Below are 16,304 nucleotides of genomic sequence, written 5' to 3' on the forward strand. Positions count from 1 at the left end.
CCTTCTGAAGTAAAAATAGGAAAAGTAGAGTAACTTGGGAGGGAGAAAGTTTTTCTGAGGAGGTAACATTGAGCAGAAAGTTGATTGAAATGAAGGAACAAGCTATTCAAAGATCTACGAAAGAGTATGCCCTACTCCAGGTAAATGGAAAAGCAGTTACAGATACCCAGAGTTGAGAATGCACTATACACTTTTAAGGAGCAAGGAGACCAATATTATAGGTTCCATTATGACACTGAGCTAGACAAGATCTCTTAGGACATAAGTAGTACTACCTGTTAAGAAAAGATTAATAAATTGGACTTAAAATGAAAGCTTTCTAATCTTAGAAAGATACGTTTAAGAAGAGGTATTAAGCTGCAGACTGGGAGAAAATATTTGCACATCTTATATTTAGCAAAGATTTTGTATCCAGAATATGAAGATGACATCTAAAATTTAATAATCAAAAGACAAATAGCCCAAATCAAAAATGAGCAAAAGATAGTCTATGGTCATGCCATCCTGAACAAGCCCAATCCCGTCTGATCTCAGAAGCTGAGCAGGATCAGGCCTGGTTAGTACTTGGATGGGAGACCACCTCGGAAGACCAAGTGCTGTAGGGGTAAGAAATAAAAAATAAGGGATTATAAGCTGACAATGTCCTTGCAATCTGTGAGGTCAACCAACGGTTGCCTCACCTAAAAAAATTAAAAAATAAAAAATGAGCAAAAGATAAATGAATGTATCATGAAAGAAGATATATGGAAGGCCAATAGGTACATGTAAGATGCTGAAAGTCATTATTCATCAGGAAAATGCAAATTAAGGGTGCAATTAAAAACATTCACTAAAATGGTCAAAATTAAAATAGATGACAAAACTAAGTTTTATCAAGATAGAACAATTGGAACTTTCATAGATTGGTATTGAGAGTGTAAAATGTTTTAAGTACTTTGGGGAAAAGTTCGGCAGTTTTTTTACAAAGTTAAACATGCATTACCACTTATCCCAGTAATTCTACAACTAATTTCTAAAAAAAAATAATGCTTTGCTCACAAAACACTTGTACACAACTATTCATGGCAGTTTTGTTCGTAATAAATTCAAACTGAAAACATTTCGAGTATCTTCATCAGGCAAGTGAAAATGTGTTATCTATTCATACACCGGATTATTAGTCAGCAATTAAAAGGAAACTGCAATTCATGCAATAGAATGAATGATTCTTTTAAAAATTATGCTGAGCAGAAGAATCCAGAGTACATGCAGTATGCTTCTATTTATATAAATGCTAGAATAAGCAAAACTAATTTATAGTGGCAGAGCAGATCAGTGGTCATCTAGGGCTTGAAGTAATCAAGCGCAAAGTGTCTTGAGGGCACTAGTTGGGATGATGTACGTATTGTGTATCTTTTCTTAAAATTTATTTATTTTAATTAGTTTCAAATATATAGTACATTGGTTAGATATCTATGTAGGTATCTATATATAGATAATGCTCCCTCCCTCCCATGGCCCTCCATCTAGCCAACATATTAATGCTAACTGCATTCCCTATGCCATGCTTCCCATCCCCATGACCATCCATAAGCTACTAATTTGCACCTTTTTAACCCTTCACCACATTCTCCCAGTCCCCCATCCTTGCCTCCCCTCTGTCCGTCACCAAATTGTTCACTATATTTGTGAGTCTGTTTTTGATTAATTTGTTCTTTTTATTCCTTAGATTCTGCATATAAGTGAAATCATATAGTGATTATCTTTCTCTGTCTGACTTAAGTATCTTCTAGGTCCATCAAAGCAATATCGTTTTCCCTTCCTTTTAGTCTGTGTGTGTCTTTTAATTTGAAGTAAGTCTCTTGTAGGCAAATTGTAGGGGTCTCGTTTTTTTATTCATTCATCCACTCTTAGTTGGAACACCTAATTCTTTTCCATTTGAGGTATTTATTGATAGGAATGTTTATTCCTGTTTTTTCTTCTTAAAGAAGTCTTTCCAGCATTTTCTGTAATACTGACTTGGTGGTGATATATTCTTTAGTTTATTTTTGTCTGGGAAGCTCTTTATCTGTCTTTCAACTCTAAATGATTGCTTTGCTGGATAGAGTTCTTTGGTTATAGATCCTGGGTCTTCATCATATGTCCTGCATAGTTTCTTTCGAGAAATCAGCTCTGTCTCATGGGTGCTCCCTTGTAGGTAACTCTCTGCTTTTCTCTTGCTGCTTTTAATATTTTCTTTGTATTTAACCTTTGACATTTTAATTATGCTGTGTCTTGGTGTGGGCCTCTTTGAATCCCTGGTTTTGGGATTCTCTGAACTTCTTGGGGTTTTATGTCCATTTCCTTCACCAGGTTAGGGACGTTTTCTATTATTCAAACAGCTGTTCTACATCTTGTTTCCCTTCAGGAACACCGATCAGATGGATATTTTGACCCTTAATAGTGTCCCATATGCTTCTTAAGTTATTTTTGTAGTCTTGGCATCTTATCTCTTGCCATTCTGATTGAGTGTCCTTGTCTTTCCCATCCTCTAGGTCATTTGATCCTTTTCATTAATCACTTTGTTTATTCCTTTGTTTACTCCTTTTAATATACTCCTCATCTCAGATAATGTGTTCTTCACTTCAGACTGTTTCCCTTTTATAATTTCTATTTCCATTTTTATGTTTTTTATCTCTTTGTTGATTTTATCTATACTTCCCAAAAGTTCTTGAGCATCTTTATAACTAGTGTTTTGAACTCTGCATCTGTTAGATTACTTGACTCCATTATAACTGGATTTCTGTTCTCTCATGTGGTTTCTGCTTCTTTTTCTTCCCATTTTGGCTGCCTTTCCATTTCTGTTTCTCTGTTCTAAGCAAAGCTCCTAAGTCTCCTGGTCTTATTAGCATGGATTTGTGAAGTAGGTATCCATCCAGTGGCACAGTCCTGAGAGGGGTTCAGCTGCAGGCCAAATTTAGCCTAAACCTCTGCTCCTCTGGGTCCACCTGTTAAGATTCAGCAAGCAATCCACAGATGCTGTGCTTATAGTTTCCTCAAAAGGCCACACCAGAAATGGAGGCCAGCTACCTCCAGTGTGAGTCTAGGTGCTGCTTAGTAAGGAGCACCTGACTCACTGAAGGTATACCTGGATGTGGCTTAGGTGGGGCCACGAGTTGGAGGAGGTGGGGTTTGAGGGAATCCTCTGTTCCGAGTGACCTCTGATACCAATTTGATGACATCACCACTATGGTGGTGCAGTGTCTGGTGCACTGGAAAGGGGGAGGGCTCAACAGGGAGTAATGGATACCGCCAATACTTATGTATACAGAGACTCTCCCCTCAGCCCTCACTCCAACGATGTCTCCCTGTAAGTCCCTGGTGCCCCCTGCACACAGCCAAATAGGTACTGGTGCTCAGAGTGAGCAGGTCTGTCACCAGGAAAATCCACTTGCGGACGTGGCCCCTTTATAAGGTGTCTGCTGCTGCTGCCACCACAGCCTCCATCTCAGCTGCTAAGACTAGGCAGCTCCTTATCTTCGTCCATCCTATCTTCTGCGATTGCAGGATGCTTTCTTGGATTTCTTGGCTTGTTCATCTAGATCCCAGGTGATTTTTCCTTGCTGTTTGTTCCTTGTTTCCATCACAACTTTGATTTGGTCGCCAGAGGGATGAACCGAGCCTTTATCATCTCTGCCATTCTTTTTCCTCCCAGATCTGATGGCACTGCTGATTGTCGGTTAAAAGCTGACTTTCTCTCATAGGGCATTGCTGTGGGCTCTTCAGAGAATGCCCATCTCTCATCCACAGTTTCGTTGACACGAACAATTGCATCTCTCTTTTGATTGGTTGCTTTTGACTTCTCTTTCAGCCTCTTCTCTGAGCATTTCTTTTGTGTGTTGATGAACAAATAGTTATATGGTATTTTTCTTTTGTCAAATGTCGCACTTAAAGTGGTCGTATACTTAATGTACTGTACATTTAAAGTGGTTATAATTTATTGTATTTAAATTACGCCCCAATAAAATTGATATAGAAGTCAAATTAAAAATTACCAACATTGACATAAGAAGTGATAAATCTGAAATGATGAGAAATTTTAAAATAAACTTCTAAAATGGGCACTAAACATAAAAATTTTTATTACAATTCTTAATAAACATTCAATGATTAAATATTTCCTATATTCCATAAAATTTCAAGATCATATAAAAAGACATAAAACTTACCAACTTGTTTTATGAGCCTAGTAAAATCCTGATACAAAAAATGAACAAAAGTGAGTAGAAGAAAAATGAAAAAAAATAGGTCAAATTATTTTATGAACATATGTAGAATGGTACAGAGCAAAACTACAGGGTATCAAATCAAACAGTTTAATAACATGAATAACAACATCAACAGGGTTTTTCACTGAAATGTGAGATAGTTCACAGGAAAAAATTTTAAATGTACCTCACTCCATTAAACAATTTAGAAAGCAACCAAATTATTTTAAAGGATAACTGAAGAACACTTAATGAAATTTAACACAGTCCTTCTGAATTATTTTAGCAAGCTCCCCCTCAATTCCTGAGATAATGTAATAAGACAAGAAAAAGTAAAAAAGATGTTTGACTGTAAATAAGATTTTTATTAATTACAGATGATATGATTATTTACATGTATAAACTTAAGGAAATCAACTGAAAAATCTATTATAACTAATAAAGGCATTCAGTAAGATAGCTTGGTATGTGATTAATAAATAAAAGTCACAGTTTTTCTCTTATTAGCAAAACAAAAACAATTTAGAGGATAAAAAGATTACATTAAAAATCTAAACACTAATAAAATCTAGAATACCTAGAAAATACCTAGCAAAATATGCATGAGAACCATACGAAGAAAAATGTAAAATTTTAACAGAATATTCAAGCAGAACTGAATAAACATAGGCATTTTTATTCGATTTTATAAAGCTAACAATTATCACTAAACTAATCTCTGAATTTAAAGTTTACCCTGAATAAATGTTTTGCAAAATGCTATGAAAAATTTTGAAAAGAATGCATAAAATTAAAATTTGCTACCAGATTTGTGTGTGTTTACATATATATATATGCATATATATGTGTGTGTGTGTGTGCGTGTGTGTGTGTATAGAGTGTGTGTGTGTGTGTGTAAGAGAGAGAAGGAGGGAGGTGGCGCACCAAGTTTTTCTCTTACTTTTACTAAGATTACCCTCTGCCTTATTTAAGGCAATATACTTCAATAATATGCACATTTCCCAAACTTTTTTGTAGTTAGGAGTGACTATATTTTGCTGTTCATACTAATGTCACTAAACAGGGCTTCTGGGAAATCTTAACAGAAGACACGATCAGTTCCCATACATGTATTCTGCTCTCCACTTTCTTTTCTGTTCCTACCTGAAACATAAATGTGGTGCTGGAGGTGAAGCAATCATCTTGCAATCATGATGCAACAACATAAGGATGAAAATCACACTCAGGAGACTTGAGCAAAATGTAAGAAGCCTCTGTTCCTGATGTCAGCAAGGGCCATATCAGCCTTAGACTATCTTTCAGCTTCCTGTTATGCGAGAACAATAAACTTCTCATCTCACTGAGTCATTGTTGGCAGTTTTCTGTTATTTTGTGGCACAAGAAAGAATGCAATCCCTAACCATAAAATGCTTCAAAGCTATAGCAATTAAAATACTGTGCATTGTGATATCAATGTGAGGATAGACAAATATGAGTGGACAGAACAGTTTACACTTTTGTGTATATATATGCACACATATATACACATATATAGGTATGCATGTGTGTGAATGTATGTGTGTATACATATATAGATATATATACACATATATAGATATACATATATAGAGAGAGATACAGACAGAGACAGAGTGTCAGTCTTTGATAAAATAGGCATTTTAAATTAGTACCATGTGTGGGGTACTAATTTAGCATTTTGCTCATTTAAAGCAGTCAACAGATAAAGAAAGATTTCACCAGAACAGATCTGACCATCATTGGAAGTGATCCTATGTTCCGACATCTGGCCCCTATGCATCAGCACAGGCGTACAGTGTTCTACCTTCTCCCTTTTTGGACCAGGGCTGCTTGGTGTTCCCTCTGCCTCGTGTCATAGAGCATCCCCAGCTCATTGCTCTCCATTACTGAATTTGCTCATCCTTGTTTTAATCACTATCTGCCCATGGAGTCTTTGTTCTGCCCTGCCTCAAGCTGGTGCCACACAATTGCTAACATTGGATCTTTCACAATTGGTAAATTCTTGCTGATTAACTCCTTAACTCAAAAGTCAATTTTCCTGATAATGTCCAGGATTCCATTTTCTGCACTTTTTTCTGCCACCCATTTATGTTGATTAATTAGGTCAAAAAGCCCAAGTTTTTCATTTAGTTCTTCTTAACACCCTTGTCATTTAAGTCCATTAGTATTTGAATAGTGGATTTTAAAATATTATATTAAATTTTATTGCTTTTTGACAAAGGCAGTTCAAGAATAATTTCTGAATATCTTATAGAAACCATAAAATGTCAGACTTGTAAGGGCCCTTAGAGATTATCCGCTATTACCTCTTATTTTACAGATGAAGAAACGGCAATCCAGAGAGGAGAGTGATTTGCCTATTGTTGCACATCTCATTAGTAAAGGTGCTGAAGATAAAACCTTAGAACGTTCTTGATTTTCAACTTAATCTCCGGCTTTTTCGAGTTTTCTTCTGTTGCTGTTGGAGGGATGACCCTTATTTATTTATTAGTGGATTACTGTTCTCCACTGTCAGAAGGAAGTAAGCTAATGAATAATTCTAGTTTTTTTCCTCCATCCTTTTACTTGCCTTCCCCAGGACATGGGGAATGATTTATCTCATTGAAGAAGTGGCAAGAACCTCTGTCGACTAGGAGCAAAGTCATTGAAACAGCATTTTAGCATTGTTGGCCCTTCTTCTTCTCCTTCTTGTGAATCACTTGGTCATATTCATAGTAGGCTCCCATGTGTCTAGTGTCCATGCTATAAAGGGATCAGAGACTGATCTTTGCTTCATCACTGCCAATTGCAGGTAGGTCAAAAATTCAGCTTCACATAGCTTATTTGTGTGTTCAGTATGGAGGCAGGAGACCTTACCATACTATTCAATTCGACTTCACTAGGAGTAAAACTGATATGGTATTTTAATGACATTTTATTCCTTGTATCTGTTCACAAAAGACTAAAAGTCTGGAGGGGAGAAAAAGTGATGAACTAATAAGCTCACTCTAATAACTAATATTTGCTTCTGTGTTGTGAACACCTAGGTATTAGTTTAAATATGAATTTCAGAGCCAAGTGCCAGATAGGGGAATTATACTAGGCCAAATCAACTGGTTAATTGCATATATATTATTCTACTTGAAATACTTCTATGGCTTCCCATAGAAGCCCTAGTGTTTTCCAAATGGATGTGTCTATCCTAGGGATGTATAAGATGGTGCCAAGAGACAAGAAGGACATGTTAGAATATCTATTTATGTTTATTTTTATAATCTTTCTAATTTTATTTTTGCATATTTTATAATATACAGAATATACTAGAGTAGTACATGAAAGTTTATCCACTAATGAGTATGCATACATTGGGAATGAGTGCCCAAAAGCATTGACTCACTAGGGTAAGTGATAAAATAAAATTTAGAGACCACTGGTCTTGAATTTCAAATTCTTAGTGCGAAATCAAAGCCTTTTATCAAATGCCTGTTTAACGCTCTGTTTGCATCTTTTTCCAATCCTCTTTGCATGAATCTTTTAAATCAGTATCTATTTAAGGATTATTCTGTGCCAGGCGCAGTTAGAGGCCATGGAGAACATTACTGAAGAAGAGCGGCAGAGTCCTGTACCTCATGGTGTTTACTTTCTACCTGAGGCTGTAGAAAAAAATCCGATTTCGCCTGGGACCCAGGGCAGGCCTTCCTTTAAAAAGTGATAGTTAAGTTTAGAAGGGTGAGTTCTTTCTAGTCATAACAAATAATTAGAAGTTTCTAGAATTTGCCAAAGTATTCTACCTAACACTTCTTGTATGGATTAGTCCTTCTGTTTTCAAAGTTCTTCCAGCTCCCACTCCGAGTCTTTTATCTAACTTCTTACTCTTATCTTAAATCCTACTGGAAGCCTGCTTCTTCTTTGTGCTACTTATATTACAGCACTTCATTAATCAAAATTTTCTGTGTGTTTATTGGCCTTTGGCACTAACCTGTTCCTTGTTTTTGTTGCCCTTTCGCAACTCATTGCTTGAAGTATAATATATTAAACTAAATAGAAGTTCCCTAAAGTTCAGTCAGATCAAATGATTTTCTGTTTTTTTTGTTCATGCAAAATATCCTCTGTTCTTGGAAAGTTCTTCCCTATTCACTGTTTAAATTTGAATTACTTCACACAATTTCACCCACTTGGGTAGTGTTCTTAGCTTTCTTTCTAGACTGTCTAGGTTGCTGGAGTATTTGAACATTCCATAGAACAAGTTATAAATAGTATTACAATTGTATGGTTAGTGGTCTGTTTCTATGACAAAATCATAAACAAGTCTATGGTAAGAACATTTCTCATTACCTTTTATTTCTAACATCCAGCATTGTACCTAGCACATAGCATGCCCTCAAAAACTATTGTTTGAGTGAAAGAATTAAAGAATACATGGTACTATCATAACCTATAAAGCAACTCTAACACTGACTTCCATGTATGAGGGAACAATATGAGCTCGGTGGGAAGTAGGTTCTCTGGATATACATGTATATTTGCACATATGAACAAATGGTACCTTCATTTGAGTGCAAGACTAAGGCCTAATGAAAGGGAGAGTGGCAACTCATGTATATAATTTGCATTTTAGTTTTACATGTTTATTGTCTGTCTCTCTTTCTATAATTTAAAGCATCCCGTGAAAAGGCCTTGCGTTATTTGCTGCTGCATCGTTAGCTCCCAATAATGCCTGGCTCATAGTAGGCAATAGGTAAAAATTTATTAAATGAATAAATAAATAATGCATATTTAAGGCTTGATATGTGCAAATAGTTTGCTAGGCATCCTGCTTATACTTCCTCATTAAATCTTCACAATCCCATGTTGGAGATGAGTAAATTGAGGTTGGGGAATTGAAGTGACAAGTCCCAAATCCCCTAGCTCTTAAGTGCTGAGGCAGCCATTCAATCCCAGGACTGTCTGGCTCCAAAGTCTATATTAAAAGTAAAGCCAAATAATCCTTACTTTAAAAAAAAATTGCCCTTGGGTACATTTCTTAATTAACTCCACCCTTGTTATTAGAGGAAAGAAAGCTGTGAACCAAGAATAAATTATACTGCCTTGTAAATTGTGAACTGCAAACTTGCGAAGTGAGGGTAAATTAATTGTGACCAGAGCATGGTCCCAGCCCAGCCGTGGATAGGTCTCACAACAACTGGGAGACGGCAGATGAGGAGAAATGTGTCCACACTGAGCCCAGTCTTTCTACACTTCATTTCTGTGGGACTGACAGCAAAGCAGACTTTCTTATGCATCTGGCTAGGCTGGGATCTTGTTCAAATTCTTGAAAGTGACTTTGCTTCTCAGTTGTCTGGCTTCTGACAGGGGGAGGGGAAGACACAGGCAAGAACCAACTCCTTTGACATTGCCTTGTAACACATGGCCCAGCCTCTGTCTAACTTTGGCACTTTATCCAAGAACCTTTTCCTTTCCAAAAAACATATCCTTCTGACTTCACACCCAGAGTCAGTTTTGTTTCAGAGCAATAACAAGGTTCTCCATGCTCCCATGACTGCCGAATGTAAACACAGACAAATGTGAAAGGCACAAATGGATTCTGGGTAACATATATTATTATTTTCTTGGCCATACACAATGGATGATGTGGGTTATATGTGGTTTCCTTGGCAGCTTCTGAGCCTCATTTATGGCAATGAAACTGGCAGATGAGTAACTGTGAACATTCGCACAAGAATATGCGGAGAAAGAAGAGCTCTTGAAGCAAAGAGAGGATCTCTAATTTTATCCAATCTTGATCATTACATACATTGTTTGATTTGAATGCTGTTAATATATTTATTTATTATGCTCCTACTGTACTGTATGCATATATAGACAGGGAAGTGTGTATAGTCTCTGAGAACATGATGTTTCACAGAAACATCATGAATGTGAAGTGAGTGAGCTCTAAATGAAGTGACCCATTTGAAAATTCCAGGATTGGTTACAAGCAGAGGCAAGTATAAATGCTCTGAGGTGGGAACATCTCAGTGTGCTCTAAGAGTAGCAAGGAGTCTACTGTGGCCAGAACAGAGAGAATAAAGGAAACATTGGTAGGTGATGAGGTCCAACAGGGATTAGAGGACCATTGTGCCAACCTCTTAGACTTTTCTAGTCTATGTAATGGAAAAATCCATGGGAAGATTCTGAGCAGAAAAGGGGCATGACTTTGATGTTTGTGTTGAAAGAAGCACTGTCATGGGGAATAGAGAATAAACCTTGGTCAGGTGAGAGCAGAAGCAGACAGATAATAAAGGTATTACTCTCATCTAGGAGACAGAAACACTAGCTTAGACTAGAGTGGACATAGAGTTGGATCATGAAAAGTGGTAGGATTCAGGATGCACTTTGAAAGTGGAGCCTTGAAGGATTGATTAATAATACTGGATATAGAAGGGGAGAGGAAGAGAGAAGCATATGATAACAAGATTTTGCTTTGAGCTGAGTATATTAAGGTGGGGAACAGGGTGGGAAAGAGGTGAATCTAGTTTGAAGTGAGAAATCAAGAGCTCTTTTCCAACACATTAGGTTGTTGAGGTCTATTAACCATTCCAGAGAGGTATTAAGTAGGCAGTTAGATATATAAGTTCCAAAGTCAGTTGAGGCTAGAGATAAAAAGTTAGTAGTTAGCATTATCTTTTGAAAGCCATATAATTGGATGATACCACCTACAAAGTAAATGCAGGTAAAGAAAAGAAACTCTAGAAGGAAGGAATGACCCCTAGAAAACTTGAATAATTTATTCACAAGGCATTTTTCAACCACAAGTCATCCAATCTATGCTTTACTGGGCTAGGTTCTGTGGCATAATTTAAAAAATGAAATCCTCAAGGAAGAGAGGTTGGTATATTGCAAAGAACCCCACCAACAAGTACTCAAGCTACCCTATCTCTGACCAGATGTGTGATGTTGGAGAAGCTACTTAATCTTTTTGACTTTTAGTATTTCTTACAAATGAGGTCCTAAGTACCTATGTCATAACAGTTTTATGAGAATTAAGTTACATATCAAGTGTATGATATTCTATAAATTCTAGCTTCTCTTTAAAAAATTCCCATTCTGGGACACTGTTCTCTCATACATCTTCCACCTAATCCAGATTATAAGATGTATAAAAGGTCAGGGAACACATTTATCTTGTTTTTGTTGTATAGCCAATTCTAGCATCATAGGTTCTCAATAATTATCTGTAGAGTAAATTAAGGGTGAAACCAGTAAGTGCATTTGGATAGAATTTAGGCACCTGGATACTTTAGCTGATCAAAGTAAATGCAGTTCCCTTCTCACAAAGTTTAATACAACTCAGGTATTTCAATACAGTGATGCTCAGAAGGAAAAGACAACCAAATGAAATACTTAACCTTACATGAATAACAAAATTTTTTGAGCACTGTATTTGTATATAATTCAAATATATACCTTTAGATTATTGAGAGCAAAGCAATGCATACAAATGAAACAAATACCTAATCCAAAAATTATTATAGGAAATTATTAAAGTTTTCTTAAAAATTCAGTGGTGAAGGGTGTACACCAACACACAATGGACTCTGAAAGATCTTAATCATCTGTAGTACCCTAGTCTTAGAGCCTAAGACAGGGCTCACTTTTTATCCTCTGTCTTCTCAAGCCTGAAACTCTTCTCTCTGGACAAATGACTCTTGTCATCCCTGGTAACTCCATTTATTTTGTTTGTTCATTTGTTTGTTTGTTTAAATGTAAACTCAGTTTCTTTGAGTGCCTTGCTCTTAGATGACACCCCAACCCTATTCTCTCTTATTACAGAGACCGTCTTTCTTAGGAGTCAGAGGAGAGGGAGGATTCTAATGGCTTGGGATTTTTTTTTTTATAATCTTTATATGATATTACACTTGATATGTAACTTGATTATAGAAGGAAATTCATCCTTCCGAAAAGAATAGGGTCTGAGTGGTACCTAGGGCAGTGTCATGACCTCTAAGGGGAAGCTAAAAGGGCAGAGGATGTGTTAGGGCCTTTTCTAACTGACATAGCTTCTGAACTCTATCTTCTCACCTGTGTCCATTGTCTCACCTATTCAGTGGTGAAGAGTGTACAGCATTTGCTAGGGCTACTGTAATGAGTCCCACAGACTGTGTGGCTTAAACAACAGAAATTTATTACTCAGTTCTAAAGTCCAGAAGCCCAAGATCAAAGTGAAAGGAGGGTTAGTTTCTTTTGAGGTCTCTCTCCATGACTTATATAAATAGCTGGCTTCTCCCTGTGTCTTCACATGGTTTTCCCCCTATGTGTGTCTGTGTTCTAATTGTGCCTTTTTATACAGACACCTGTCATATTGAATTAGAGCCCACCCCAGTGACATCATTTCAACTTAATTACCTCTTCAAAGAGGTACTGGGGATTAGGATTTAACAAATGAATTGGTAGGGGGGAGGGCACAATTCATCCCATACCACTAGTGTAGGAGATTTTTCCCAACTGCTGTTTCTCTTTGCTTTCCATCTTGGAAGATCTGAGAAGTCCCAAGAGCAAAATGAGTAAAACACAGAATTTGCGTTAGAGAGACCATGGCATGACTATCAGTTGGGCACTGTGGTGGATGGATGTTTGAAAAGAGTATTAACTATAATTTTTACCCAGTTCTAAGCTCTAGAATTTATGCTTCTTATTCACAGTTTGTGCATGGATGAATAAAGAAAAAAGAACTTCTAATTATTTTCGCATATATTTCTGAAACAATTTATATTTTACCCTTAGATGTCAGCAACCTCTATTTTTTTTAAGTGGCTGACAAAACTTCTCTGTTGAGTTGGGAAAATTTTAAATTCAAGCAGCCAGATCCTTCCTTTTGCCCTGAGAACTTATGACAGAGAAAATAGGTCAGCATAAACTAAGGCAATATTTTTAACTTGTGTTTTTTGGCTGTGCTCAATGACAGAAATTTAAGAACAGTGTTCAAACTTAAGAAGGTAATAATCTACCTGTGTCCAGTTTGGGGCTTGGCTTGATTCTGTGTCATATTTAAAAAGTGACATTGGCATAGCAAGACATCTTCAAAGTTTGATTAAAATACGAAAAGGCTGGAAATCAAGAGACATTTAGAATGATAGAAGATATTAAAAATGTTTCCCCTGTTAAAAAAGGGAGGGGGGGGTGAGCAAAAAAAATCAAACATTTTCTTTTACATATTTTATAAAATGTGTCACATAGAGGAAGGAGGAGACTGAGTCTGTGTGTCTCCAGAAAGCAATTCTAGGACCAGTGCATGAAAATATCAGGAAGCAGATGGGTTCATTTTAAGGAAAAGTTTCCTAAGTGAGCTGCTCAACAGTGCTTTTAAAGGTAGGAGGAGGGTTGTGATTGATGTTGACTAAGCTCTTTACATTTTTCTATATTTTACAGTTTATTTTTCTCTATAACATTAATTCATGCTATAATGAGAGAAGAAAACGAATACATGCTATAATGTAAAAAGAAAAGAGAAATAAATATTGAAGAGATATTATTTGCCCAATATTTGACATCTGTTACTGGATAAACCAATAACAGTCTGAAGTTGGTTGGATATACACATGATTATATATATGTATCATAAAGTGCCACATGTGCCTCTTTTATCATCTTTTATTAACTCTTACTATGAGTGCGATGATTCTCTGGTCCTTTAAATTATTAAAAATCCTGTCCAGTACAGCATTAAATTCCAAACTCATTAACCACCCCTCTTCACCTCCCAGGTCAACCTTGATGCATGGCTCCAGGGAACAGCAGCTATATAGTGTATGTGTGTGTGTGTGGTGGGGTGAGCTATGCTTCCACACTTGCCTTTCTCATCCTCTTCCTCCTGTCTTTCTTGTTTTACCTCTTCAATAGTAAGTAGTTAAGGGAACTGGGGAAAACATTTATATTTAACTGGATCTGCAGCCATATCTTCCGTTAGATGTTGTTACACCTCCCAAGAATCCAGATGGGTGTGTGTTTCAGGTTTCCGAATGAAATTTCTCTTGTAGGGCTCATGTGTACATTCTTGCAGTTTCATAATTGGGATATTCTATGTCTACTCTAGTTCTTTCCTCCATAACATATACTTACAGCAATACTGTTGGAAGACACCTTATCTTCTCACAGTCAGTGTTCCTTCCTATGCCTGTGAGGTATTGCTCTCCTCAGCAGCACTGGCAAGATGACTCCAAATCATCTTCTCTGAGGTCTCCTGATCCAGAGGAAAGTTACCCATCCTCACCACATCAAGTGACAGGTATGAACCTGTTTGAAATCTCCACTCTCCACTCTGCCATCTTCCTCCAATCTTCTTTTTCTTTGCTCAAAGAGGCACTGGCTAGATCAGAAATTCACTGCATAAGCATATGTCTAACCAGAGAATGAGATGCAAGTCTCTTCTTAAAAATACTCCTGCTCTTTGGCCTTGATTCTCCTGGGGCCTCCCTCGCTGGCTCTGGGATAAAGAGAAAAAAGCTGTAGCACTCCCCTCTACCAGATCAACTGCTCATAACTCTCGTGATGCTCACTTTCCCTTCTGATATTTTCTTTCTTCAATTCTGGGGAAAGGGAGAGCTGGTTAATCATAAATGGTGGCGAAGTATTTGCCTATTGCTCACTGAGCCCAAAATAGACCCAGTTGTTGGTAGCTCTTTGATTGTTCTTGCTCTCCAACATTGGATGTTTAATGATTTTTATCCTTAGTTTGGAGTCCTACACCCAACTCTAGGGCAATAGGAAAAATCATGTTTACCATATATACCCAATCCCATTTAACACTCATGAAGAGTTATTTTATTTTATTGACAAGGAAATTGAGACGCCAATAAAGTACCTAATGTCACTCTCAGTATGCGGAAGAGTCAGGGGTGAACCAGTCCTGGCTGCATTTAAAGGTTTTTCTTTGTCTACTCTACCAGGGGTGGTCATCTATGTAGCAGTTTAAAAATATACTCTCGTCTAGAATCCTAGTTTTCATCATGGCTAGTCATCTTCTCTGAGACTTAGGTTCCTCTTCTTCAAAAGAGGGCTGAGTATAGTGTCTCTCCTCAGATAACTATTTGGAGGATTAGATATATTAATAAAGCTAAAGTAGCTTAGCTTGAAGCCTAAAACCTATAAATGTTAGTGATTGTGTTATGCAAAGTGTTCCTACCTACACACCTCACTGGTGTAAATTTAAAATAAAGTTTAGTAGTAAAAAAAACCTTAAACATGAAGAGAAAGTACACACAAGGCTCTGGGTTCTCATCACACAGAGAGTTGGTTCAGACAGACAGCACTATGGAATGCACCACACAAAAATGTTCTAATAGATGGGTACCCTGTTCCCATAACATTCTTCCTATACAAAGGGAAATGGGATAAGGGTCATCTGACTGACTTTTGCTTAAAAAGGGAGGATCTTCCAAGGTCAGCCTCTGGGATTAGCCTGTTTCTACAGAGCTCAGGAATGGTGAGGTGGCTTTCTGAAAAACTACTAACAAGAGTAAGAAAATGAGCTTTCACAACTATGCCAACTTTGTCTTGCCTTGGAGTTATAACATTTGCTGTAGTTTTGTTAAAAATAGTAATAATCCACATGATAATGATAATATACACAGAGGATTATACACAGAACCACTCACAAATAATGAGATTGCCGTTCATGGAAAAGGCTCAGTTGAAGCTGGATGGCCATCTTTCCACCATCTGAGAAGAGGATTCCAGTACTGGGTTAAAAGTTCAGGAGATGACCTGTAGGTTTCCATTCAACTATGGATTTCTCTGTCTTTGAGTGACTGGAACTGGTTGCATGGGTCCAAACCTTCCTCCTTGGCTTAAACCACTCCTTGCTGTTCCCATTTTGAGCCAGCAAATGTATCTAACCCCAAGGGTGTTCAGTTTGTCTGCACCAGTGAATGGTAATACTGATAAAAAAGAGAAACAAGAGATTATTCCTGAGCCAAAGATACCATATTTATTTTTAACTCCTACAAATATATAGATAGTTTATTTAGAGAGCCCAACAGCTCAGCTCTTTTTATGTATTATTTCTAACAGACATGTTTGTTCACATCCATGAAACTGTGCCAT

At 37.0% G+C, this 16,304-nt stretch overlaps 1 pseudogene; it reads left to right on the plus strand.

Moving 5' to 3' along the window:
- The first annotated feature begins 486 nt into the window (after positions 1 to 486).
- LOC118605381 lies at positions 487 to 605 on the plus strand (annotated as a pseudogene).
- The last annotated feature ends 15,699 nt before the right edge of the window (positions 606 to 16,304 follow it).

This window comes from Rousettus aegyptiacus, unplaced genomic scaffold (assembly GCF_014176215.1).
Source record: "Rousettus aegyptiacus isolate mRouAeg1 unplaced genomic scaffold, mRouAeg1.p scaffold_m13_p_1, whole genome shotgun sequence".
Lineage (NCBI taxonomy): Eukaryota > Metazoa > Chordata > Mammalia > Chiroptera > Pteropodidae > Rousettus > Rousettus aegyptiacus.